This window comes from Amphiura filiformis, chromosome 6, assembly GCF_039555335.1.
Source record: "Amphiura filiformis chromosome 6, Afil_fr2py, whole genome shotgun sequence".
In the NCBI taxonomy this organism is placed as follows: domain Eukaryota; kingdom Metazoa; phylum Echinodermata; class Ophiuroidea; order Amphilepidida; family Amphiuridae; genus Amphiura; species Amphiura filiformis.
The window spans coordinates 53,815,458-53,827,876 of record NC_092633.1 but is presented as its reverse complement, the minus strand read 5'-3'; the positions used below and the strand labels follow the sequence as shown (position 1 = coordinate 53,827,876).

At 34.0% G+C, this 12,419-nt stretch overlaps 1 long non-coding RNA gene across 1 annotated transcript; it reads left to right on the top strand.

Moving 5' to 3' along the window:
• Positions 1 to 4,185: 4,185 nt before the first annotated feature.
• On the top strand, positions 4,186 to 7,230 carry LOC140154281 (uncharacterized). Its single transcript, XR_011859291.1, has 4 exons — positions 4,186 to 4,257; positions 4,512 to 4,583; positions 5,688 to 6,762; positions 7,007 to 7,230. It is a non-coding gene; the product is annotated as an uncharacterized lncRNA (long non-coding RNA).
• Positions 7,231 to 12,419: the final 5,189 nt, after the last annotated feature.

Below are 12,419 nucleotides of genomic sequence, written 5' to 3'. Positions count from 1 at the left end.
ATGGTTTCAAATTGTTTATAACATGTAGTATGTATATATGTCTACGTCTCTAGGGAATCTGTGACTTTGTTTATAATTTGATCGTATAGACTTGGCAAGAGGTTGGTTAAAATAGCTTCAAACATATTTTAATTTTGGGCGTTTCAGATTCAGATACCTCTGCCATTGGATTTCAATGCTACGATGGTACCTGGCTGCCCGAATACGCTTATTGTGACGGACAGAGAGACTGCAGTGGTAAAAATTGGGAAGATGAACCACAACTATGTCGTAAGGAAATTTAAAAAAAGGAATCATGAATTGCCATTATTAAAAGCTTAAGAAGGAGAATACTATACGATTCTGTCTTTGACAAAGAGCTTCACAGTAACATTTGAACCTGTAAAAGAGGCATATCTTAAAACATTTTAGTATCAGCCAAAAACATATTGATAGAAAATATCTAACCCGATATCAATATTGCTACAACAGGTAATGTGACTTGTTCTGATACCGAAGAAATAAATTGTATAAATGGTGCATGCGCACCCATTTCGCAAAGATGCATCTATGGTATTGACGAAGTTGGTTATCCATTGGGTTGCAGGGACGCCACACATCTTCTGGACTGTGGTATGTTTTTTATTTCGGTATTTTAAAGATTACAATTTTATTAATTGAGATCATAAAACCTACCAAGTGTACTGTCCATTTTCTTTCAAAATGAAAGTATCTTGCCCGGTATCTTGCCACTCTTCATAGAAGTTCTTACTTATACTAGTACATGGTTTATATTATTCAGTCAAAAACAATTAAAAATCTAAAATATCACCAACATCCCGCATAGATGTTTGGGTGGTAAGATGTTGGGGGGGGGGGGGGTCACTGACTGCGCTATTATCTGTGACATTTTGTACTGATAAAAAGGTCAAGTCTGATTTCATGCAATTCCTGCTCCTCTTAATTTTAATTGTAGATGATGTTACGTGCCCGAACACGACCTTAAAATGCCCTGGTTCGTACTGTATAGAGCTTCGATTTAGATGTAATGGAATCTTGGATTGCCCAAATGGTGAAGACGAAGCGGGATGTGGTGAGTCAATTACTGTAGCCTTATTTTAAAAGCAAACTTGGGTAAATTTTGCCTGAACTTGGGTACATTTAAACCAAGTAAACCAATTGAATTTTAAGGGCAAACAAGTTTAAATGCACCAAAAGGATTCGGAGCACTTTTTTAAAAGAATAAGAAAAGAGAATTTCTGCACAAGTGTTTCGAGCACATTTTTAATATTAAGCTTTAGATAACACAATTATAAGATATAACATTCTGCTGGAAATACACTTTGTGTCAAATATATAAAACCCTTTCGATATATTTTGAGTTCCATGAGGTCCCATGAATTTTTGCATAAACAAAATTGAAAATTGGAGAGGAGCAATGGTTTTTTGGCGTGTTGAGATGGAAGTAAGAATTTCTTTTTCAAAGGTCGAGAGGATTGTGCGTAAATAACCATTTTCTCACCATTTTACTTTCTTTCAAGAAAACTATACATGTCCCGGGAATTATCGTTGTCATAACCATCGATACTGTGTATCTCCGAGGGAAGTATGTGATGGCGTTAAGCACTGCCCCCAAGGAGACGACGAACTATTTTGTGGTAGGTAATGATGATAAGAAACGACACAAGATAGGTTTCTGTTTTCTAAATAAAGTAAAAAAATTGCTGGGCTTTGTGATGTGTAAAGACAAATCTAAATTTCAACTTTAAAAAAGCAGTAAAGAATTTGAGTGCTATTACATTAGTGTTTTTGAAGTGATTTCTTGATTCTACATTTATATTTCAGATTTGACTTGCCTTGATGGCTGTACATGTGTCGGGTATTACTTTTTATGTCACGGAATAATATGGTCCTCACAACGTTTTAATATACTTCCGGGTCATACACGAGAACTGTAAGTATCAAGATAATTTACGATAAAGCAAATAGAAACACGAGCTGTTGGCAGGTTTTTTTTAATCATCATAATTGCTTAATAACCTGTTTATCAATGAAAATTAAGTTTTACTGGCTCTATAATTATAGTAATTATGTTTGGTAGTATAAAATGATTGATGTATATTGTAAATTGCAGTTGAAGAATGTTTTCATCAAATTCCATGTATTTACCGTACAATCTGTTATGATTGATGTTTGACGTTGGGATTGAATCGTTGTATTTCAAGTTCTTATTGTCTTATGCGTTTTGCAGATATTTGAATGAGGTTCTCTTTGCTGATGATGATAATTATTTAATAGATGCTCAGGATATATTGTACCGACACCTGAAAACATTGAAGATGCTCCTTATTCTGTAAGTAATCACACCAAAAATGAAGATACTGGACTGGTTCGAATGTTTTGCTAACTCGGCTAACTGATTATCATAGTTTTTCGTATAATTACTCCTTATTCTACATTAATCTGAACATATTGTGGACTACAGTTTCTTCGTCTCTGCATTCAAACGGATTTCCGTCTTTCCGCCATTGGGCATAGCTATAGAATACCCATATCACCTCCCAACACACAGGGTTAGGGTTAGAGTTAGGGTTAGGGTTAGGTTAGGATTAGGGTTAGGCACCCTGAGCGGGGTATTCTATAGTTATTCCTGCCATTGTAAACACTGGAATAGGCGCATGATGTCACCACCACAAGTGACACCTTCCATCAAATTTATTAGCCTAATCTTAATATTTTAGCAAAGAACACTTCTATCCAGTACGTCATGTGAAATCGACAGGATATTGGTCATTGGATCAATGGTCAACTTACGGAATTCTTTTTTCAGCAAAGTTGCAATACATTTGTGTGGTGTGTGTACTGTAGGTATATTAAAGGTGGGTAACCTGATTGACAATCTCATCCCCCCACTTTACCTCATCAAAATTCTGATTTTGGTATCAGATGAAAGCTCATATTTTTCTCATAAACATATTGAAATTTGGCGAAGAAATCATCAAAAAACTGCCGAATTAGTCTCAAATATGGTATACCATACCATATTTGAGACTAATTCAGCAGTTTTTTTGATGATTTCTTCGGAAATACACTGAGTTGGAACTTCTAATTTCAATATGTTTATGAGAAAAATAGGGTCTTTCACTTGAAATCAATATATTACATGATCATGATGATTCCATTAGGAATTAGTCACATTTACAAAAAAACATTTACATGTTCTTTTTGCATGAGCGCTTGAAAGGGATGACATTTTATGTTATACGCAAGTTTTAAAGAATTTGATTTTCCAAATATATCAGGTTACCTTCCTTTAAAAGCTAGACAATACTTCAATAAACTTCTCTTTATTTTTGTCAAGTATTCTTATTGTAGAATTAAGTTTCTTGCTTACTAAAATACGAATGCAATTTTACAAACGAGCTTTTCATAATTACTTTTACAGTATGAACATATTCTCCTTATTTTATGGATTTAAAATATTTAATCAAATTTACCTAAATTATGCTGAATAATATTTTTGTTTTTGTTTTGTGTGTTGTGTTTACATTATAGCGATCTTAGTTCAAATGGAATAACTGGAATTAAACCAGGAACATTTAATCGCAATTCAAATATGAAAATGTTGTAAGTACTGTTTACTGGGTTTTTTTTTAACAATGCCTGTTGCGTTAGTACCTTTTGTATTCAATGATTTTAATTAATCTCTCCGCCAATTAAATTTGTTATACTCTATACGAAACATTATCTTTCAATTTCATATCACGCCTATTAATAACAGGATTCTAAGCAACAATTCAATAGAGGTTCTGTACAATGGCACGTTTGATGGTCTACGTTCTCTTTTGCATCTGTAAGTAAATATCCAAGAATTTTTTTTAAAGAAATACTTCAAAAATATTAAAGAAATCGTGGAAAATCATCTACTGTGTCTCTGTGGGAACTAGATTTTGCACCACAAAAGTGTATACTAGTGTGAAACAACCCAGCAAACACAGAAATGTTCTTAAAACGTTAATTTATTCAAATCGTTTTATTAACATTTAAAAATCGGGTTATATAAAGAACATGAATACGTTTTTAAAACGTAAGTGTCAGTGTAAGTGTAAGGATACTCTTTTGGCGCATAGTATCAAAAGCATTTGAAAGGTCGAACAATTATTGTGCATCTTTTTTACCGCAAACGATGTACTTTTATTATTACAGCGAACTTTCTGGCAATCTGCTGATGACTATTGAGGTTGGGGCATTCTCAAATCTGAAGAACCTCTTATTTTTGTAAGTAATACCAATATCTATTTAAAATTATAGATCAACTTAATAAGTTCATTCAATTATTCATTTTTAATATCATTGTATAGAGTTCTTTTCATTTTCATCATCATCATCATCATCATCATCATCATCATCATCATCCATTATTATTATTATTATTATTATTATTATTATTATTATTATTATTATTATTATTATTATTATTATTATTATTATTATCATTATTATTATCAATTGTTTGTTTTTGTTTTTTGCAGGAGCATCAAAGACAATGACATAAAAGACCCCAAGAAGGAGATATTTGACCCTTTGAAAAGTCTCGACACTCTGTGAGTGCATTATTGAATAATGTAACAGCAAAAGACATAGTGAACACAGATGTAAAGCAAACGATTTTAACGAATTCTCTCAAAATAAATGGATACAAACGGATACGATAAGAGTCATCTCATATATTTTGTATTTTAAGACATGTAGTGCTATCATGTGCACTCGTAGAAAGAAACGATAAATGAAATAACTTTAATTTGCATTAGTAAAACAAGTATAATGGTTTGTAATCAACATCCCAGCAAACACAAAACGTTTCGACATCATTCGCAAAAGGTTATAAAAGGTTGTCAGAAAACGTTTAAATGTCGGGTTATATAAAGGGTATATTAAGAGTATAAAACGTTTTCATAATCTTAAAAAACATTTTTTGATAATCTACTGCTCAGCAAACAAAAATGTTTTACAGAAAACGTTCAAATGTCGGGTTATATAAAGGGTATAAAAACATTTTAATAACATTCCAAAAACATTCTTGAAAACTTGATACAAAACATTCTAAATAAAATGTTATTTTGGGGTTGAAAAAATATTTTGCGAAAAATGTTTGCCCAAAATATTTTCAATAACGTTTTAAAAACGTTTTCATGACCTTTATATAACCCGACATTTAAATGTTATTAAAAGGTTTTGAAAAAAACATTTTAAGAACATTTCTGTGTTTGCTGGGTTCAAATATTTTAACATAATGTTATTTAAGTATTGACACAATATTTGGCAAAAATGTTTGCAAAAATAGTTTACAATAACATTTTTTGAAACCATTTAAAAATATTGTTGTAGTGTGTTTTCATACAAAACGTTTTAAAACGTTATCATGACCTTTATATAACCCGACATTTTAATGTTATTAAAACGTTTTTACCTAAACCAAAAGCCAAAATATAACTTATTTAAAATGTTTTTAAAACGTTTTTGTGTTTGCTGGGATACCGTGTTTACGAATGATACACTTTCCAGTTTTGAGCAGTCTTTTACTTTTAGCCGCATCATAATTTAACTTGTAATATAAATATTTACGTTCAAACAATCAATATAATTATAATAATCATGATATTATTATTTTCACAAGTAATAAATGCATAATTTACTTTTTGAAACAGGTTCTCTGAGCACTATTTGTTCTGTTGTTTGGTGCGAGATCTGGATAATGTACAAACATGCCTTCCTGAGCCTGACGAATTTTCTTCCTGTGAAGATCTAATGAGGAATCCCGTGCTTCGAGTATTTATGTGGATCCTTGGTCTCAGTGCCATCTTTGGGAACGCCTTCGTAATTTTCTGGAGAATCGTTCCTCAAAAAAGGAAAAACAGAAAACCGCTTCTGTTCAGTCCATTCTAGTGCTGAATCTAGCAATCGCTGATGGATTTATGGGAGTTTATATGATTACTATAGCGTCCGCTGACATGTTTTACAGGGACATTTACATTATTTATGCAGAAGAATGGAAATCCAGTTTTGTCTGCAAAATGGCGGGATTTCTGTCGGTACTTTCCAGCGAAGCTTCTGTATTCTTCTTGACCGTAATAAGTTTAGATCGTGGCCTTTCTATCGTAATGCCATTTAGCCAGATAAAATTGAGCCACAGGAAGCTGAAAGTTATCGTTCCGGTGGTATGGTGCGTAACATTCTTGTTAAGTCTCCTGCCAGCTGTATTTGTATCCTACTTCGGAGAGGCTTTCTATGGTCGGTCCAGTGTCTGTCTTGCGTTACCATTAACAACTGATAAACCACGTGGCTGGGAATTCTCCGTCGCCATTTTCTTGGGTGTGAACTTACTTGCTTTCTTGATAATGATGATTTGCTATTTGGGAATATACATTTCCGTAAAAATATCATCAAAAAGAGTGAGATCCATTGGAAAAGGCCGGTCCGAACAAATAGAATTAGCAACACGTATGGCATTCTTAATTGGAACAGATTTTTGTTGCTGGGCTCCAATAATCATAATGGGTCTTGTATCGCTTAGTGAAATACACACTGTATCACCCGACGTTTATGTTTGGACTGCTGTATTCATACTACCCCTTAATTCTTCTTTAAATCCGTATTTATATACTATTTTGACGAGAGAAATTGCCAAAAGGAGAAATAAGTCGGGCAGTCAGAGCAACTCTGGCGATCATAACTCAAAGAAAGCCAAGACGCATTCGGTGGCAGTCATTTCAGGCACAGAAGGTAAGAGATGTTGTCTTTAGTATACGAGTCGACGACAATAGCTTCCTTGATAGCTCAGTTGGTTAGAGCATAGATACTTGGGAATCACAGCTTCAAATCCTGCAGATCAAGGAGCAAAATGTTTCTTCCATGGCTGAATAAAGAATAAATTGAAAGTTAGTCAGATCCATCATTGGGTAGATTTTCTTAGTAAATTTACATTTGTGATTCTTCTACTTATGTCGATAATATTTTTTTGTTACAGAATATGCCCTTGTGAGTTCTGCTGTGAACGAACTTCTTATCAATCGAATAATGCCGGCAATGTACTGGCAAAATATTGATGCAGATATGTTGTTTAAACTTAACGGAAGACATCTTACAAGTGAAGATATTGATGGCATTGTAACGGATATAAGAAAAGCTTTAGATTACTTACATAAGATGAATGTAACTCATGGAGCTGTTGATGAGACTAATGTTATTTTGTACAAGGTAAGAAATCGAAAATTATGGAATTAAATTGCCTGCCGGTCGATTGTTTTCTTATGTTTTGTTTAAATGAATCCCCAGTAATGAAGACTATAATTGGCCAAGTAACAGTTTATGGCTCTTTCATGACCGCATATCACAGACATTGGCCACATGACTAAAATTATATTGAGAGATGACGGTTTCAGACGGGTAACATAGTTACCTAACCTTGTATGCCACACTCTATAGTTCACTTACCATGCTTACCAAGCTGAATAACATTTCACTGTTAAATAATTATTGATATACTGCCCTCTGGTTCTCCAAAACGTACTTAATACCTATTATGCAAAAATCACAGTAACAGGAAACAAAATGAAATCAGGATAAACCAAGTCAAAGATGAAAAAGACAAAAGTTCTGTTCTGTACATTTGTTAGTTCTATGTTGAAACAAAGTGTATTAACGCGTCAATAAGATGGATGGCATGTCGATCGGCCAATACAATTCGCTGCAAGAAATATACATAATCGGAGAGCAAACACGTTTAATATTGTGAGTGTGTGTAAAAATACACACTTTGATACATCCGATACTTTTGTCTTGGTGAAACTGGCGATAAAATCTGTTTCGTTATTTTTTTTTCTGAATCAGTAACAAATCCAGTACATATGGTAATTAGTCAAGAAGCAAGAGATATCGTAATCCCATGCAGATTTTGTGGCTAGGAAATCCAGAATCAGCTTTAATATCATAAACTGATCTCAAAGTATAGGAAAAACTTTGGTGGCAAAATTGCATCTTGCTCAGAAAAGAGTTGAGGTCATACAGGGGTCAAATTTCTAAATTGCTCAGACCTTATTATAACCATGCCACAGTATTGATCTGATAATAACGGTTCGGGAAAAGTATGGTATGACCTGTCTGAGATGCATGGTTCTCGAAAAGGTCAAAGGCCGTATGTTAGGCTCTACAGGGGTCAATACCTAAAAACGCTCCGATTTTACCAAAGATAGTATCTAATAATGATTTTTGATACCAATTAAAATAAAGAATAGATTGTATCATATATGATGTCTCGTTATATAGGTAATCGGTGAAATGATATGGCCTTTGACCCTTTGCTTTTAACTGGAGAACTAAACGCCTCATCAGATAGGTCAATCTATGGCCTACCCTTTTATGAATCGTTGTGTGGTTTAAACTTAATAATAAATGTAAAGATCACATACAACCACTTTATATGTGCTTTGCAAGTGGACTAAATGGAGACCATTTTTAACCACGGTGTTTGATGGGATCATTTATTAAATTTTCTAACAAAACATTTAACTTTCAATTTTAGACCTGGACAACACCAAAAACTACCATACTGCCTTTTTGCAGTATTTATTTCTACAAATTGCATATTTGTGTGAAAATTGAGGGCGCTATTTATATACTGCGCCAAATAAGATCCTTACACTTGGAAAAATAATCATGATTTCAAAACTGAACCATATTGGGGGAATTTTGTTTTTTTAATAGATGCGCTATCTAATCCTGCACATTTTGACACACATTGAATCCAATGTGACCTCAAGAAGTAAAGTTACAAGCAATTGAATAGATGAAGGTCCAGTAAAAGTGACAAACTGTCCTATACAAGGCGCAAAAAGATTCCAACAAGCGCAACAAAGAGATAACACAGTTTCTTCAATGAAGCGTTGTTTAAAGCAGTTTTTATTTCAGTTTTTACTTCTCTGTACTTTTCATAACTTTCATTTTATTTGTCATCTCTTTTGTTTCAGTTTTCTTTTGTTACTTTTGTTTTAAATGAAAGGCATGCACGAATTAGCCATTCACCACTCTCAAACCAGATGTCTAGTCCGTGGAGTTTTGAATAAGCCAGTTTGTCACTTTTAAAACTGGACCAATCAACCCGCCAATCAAATGCTTGTAACTTTAGTTCTTGAAGTCACATTGGATTCAATGGGGTGTCATAAAGTTCCGGATTAGATTTACTCAAATATGGTTCAGTTTTGAAATTGTGATTATTTTTCCAAGTGTAAGGATACTTTTCTGGCGCAGTATATATATTTTAAGTTTAATTTAGGTAAATAATATGAGTTATTCATTTCAAAATGTTTTAGAAATTTTCCTTGCTATTTGTTACTAATTTTTCTGATGTTTAAACGTGATTATACAAGTGTCTACACCTCGTAAAGATGCAAACAAGATTTAAGATGAATAGCAACTTTGAATACATTTCTACATGCCATCAAACAACCGTGAACTATTTGAGGTATTTTAACTGCCTGGTGTGAATTGGTTTGTGGCGAATTGACTTAGGAATAATTTAAGGCGTGAAGTAACTTCGCGTGCTGATTTCTCCGTATTATGTTTTTCACCAACTAGTAAAAATGAGATTCCGAGGGGTCCAAAATTGTCACTTTTTACCAATTTGAGATTCTCAAGGTCAAAGTTTATATATTTGTTGGACCATTTTGTCACTGTTTAAAAGTTCAGTTTTAAAAAGCCGAAAAAATAAAATGACAGGCCAATTGAAGCCATTTTTTTTTACTGTTATTGTATAAATTGTTGGTTTAAACATCAAGTGCTGGGCGTGAAAATGGACAGTTGTTATATACGCAGGGGATGCCTCAGAAGTTTGGAAATTTTGCATGCAAAATGAAGGTCCAATTGAAGCCATTTGGTTCATCATTTTTACATTATATATCATTGCCTTTTAAAACAAAAAAGGGCCCGAACTCAATTTGCAAAATTTTAACTGTTACACTGACACATCAATAGAACTCAATAATTGGCAATAGCCTAGTTTGTTGTGTTACCTTGGTACCGAGTCATTCTAGGTGGTCCAAACTATTCTTTATTAAAGTTGTTATCACAGAAAGAGCTGGAGAACAGTGGCGTAACTACGGAGGGGGGGGGGGGCAGAGGGGGCAACGTGCCCTGGGCGCTACCCTTAGGGGGCGCCAAAATGACCAATTCGATTCTGCGCCCCTCCAAGCGATAAAAGTCAAAATTTTCGGCACAAAATCAATTGAAAGAACATTTTAACACCGATATTCAACTTCTAGTAACCAAAATTAATTAGTGGTAGGCCTTATTTGTCCAAAATTTCGGGCGCTCCGCGCGCAATTGTTTGGAGAATTGCCCGCGTCTAAGATATTCTCGGGGGTGTAAATTTAGTTTCTTGCCCCGTTTCTTTTTTCTTTTCGTTTCAAAAACGAATGCCGAATTCGGTTTTTTTTAAGATTGACAAAATTTTAAGTTTTAATCAAAATATCATTTTCGATTGTTCAAAAGTACAAAGTATACAATTGTAGTTGATTTACACATACACAAGTACAAATATCAACTGTTTATATCTAAATAATGCGAATATCGAATCGATTAAATTTTCTTCAAAATATGACACAGAATTTCATGATTTTAAAACAAAAAACTTTAAAAAAAAGGAAATAAAAATTTGTCGTTTCAGCTGACATGGACGCGCTAAAAAAAACGAACGCGCGCGGGTCTTTTTTACGGCGAAAAACTATGAATTTGCATTTATTTAGCCTGTCGAGAGGAATAACTTGGCATAGAGTTGGACAAAATAAGACCAGTTTTAAATTTTACACCCCGCAATCTCATATTGTGTAAGTTTGTTCCATCCACAGAACAATAATCAATAAAGAAATACACTTTAACTGGTAAAACCAGTCTACCTTGCTCTGCCGCCGGACTAATATGGATATTGTACAAGAAACTCTCATTCTCATTTTCTCATTCCCGACATCAGTCTTATCACATACTTCTATCAATATTTATATATATTCTCGTGAAATATATTACATTATTGGACTGTGCTGCCTTCTTTATTAGATACCATTTTAGTGGTTTTTGTGGGGAAATGACCTACATAATAAAAATAACCTACATACACACGATTTGCAAGAAAATTGCTTGATGAAAATCAATTACAACGTGAATACTAGAAATCTCATCTATTCTTGGTAGATTGTTTGAAATAATAGAAGAAACTTGGGGCATTGTGTCTATGAATCACAATTTGTGGCAGCTCTTTCAGTAGCTGAATATTTACAATCATTTAGCTTTTAGCTTAAAAGTTGAAAAAGTAATTAATGCGCAACTAAGTGCAGCATCCGTGTTCCAGAAAAATATGAAGGCGAAAATGAAACCGATCAGGGGTCAGCTTTCTTTTCCTAATTATATTCTTTTTAAGTAACAATAATTATGTCCTTTGTGTGTGTGTTTCCATTTTGTTTTCAGACATCTACAGGCTCCATCCGGGCTCTATTAATGATGCCTGAAATGATGGCTGATACCAGTGTTGCTGACGGGAATGGTGCCATACTGAATACTAAGCAGATTGACATTGAGATGACTACCAAGAAGGGCGATATTGAACAGCTGGTATCTTTGATTGATAGATTTCAAACCTCATCAAGTGTTTGATTGAAATTGAGATGTTCTCTGATTGAAACAATTATATCGTTCTGAAATTAACAGAATGACGTATATCGATTCGTCTCTTTGTATTCATGTTACGCATATAACATACGCATAGTGTAATGAACCGGAGGAGGGCAGCATATCAATTATTTAACGGTGATTGAACTTCGGAAGTGAGGAAAGGAGAGTGGTATACATGTTAGGTGCAACACGGCGCCTGGTTGCCTGTTGCTAATTCAAGTGAATCCAAGCGTAACATGAATTTATCAAAGAGGCGAATCGATATTCGTCATTCTGCCAAAATCATAAGGATGATCAGCCATAATGTCCAGTGCTGATATGCTGCCTGCCAAGTAAAGTTCGTTGAATGTTTTGCTTGCATATAAATGTGGTACACGAAACAAGTAGCCCTAGCTATAATGCATGCACACCAAATCTACGATAATAAAGAAACGTTTAAAATTATTCAACAACACTCATAGTTTTGTCCGAATAATTTCATAGTAACCATAAATATACGATACTTTTAGTCAGGGAAACAAAGATGGGTCGTTATTGCTCAAAATTGTAGAAGGCAAATTACATCAGGCTCACATGTGTGATAAACACGGGAATGGTGCCATAAACACGGGAATGGTGCCACAAACACGGGAATGGTGCCATCACAGGAAACACTATGAAGGACAAACATTTCGTGTCCAAGTGGTACATTCATTGCAGCAGAAAACGTTTCGTCCCCAAAT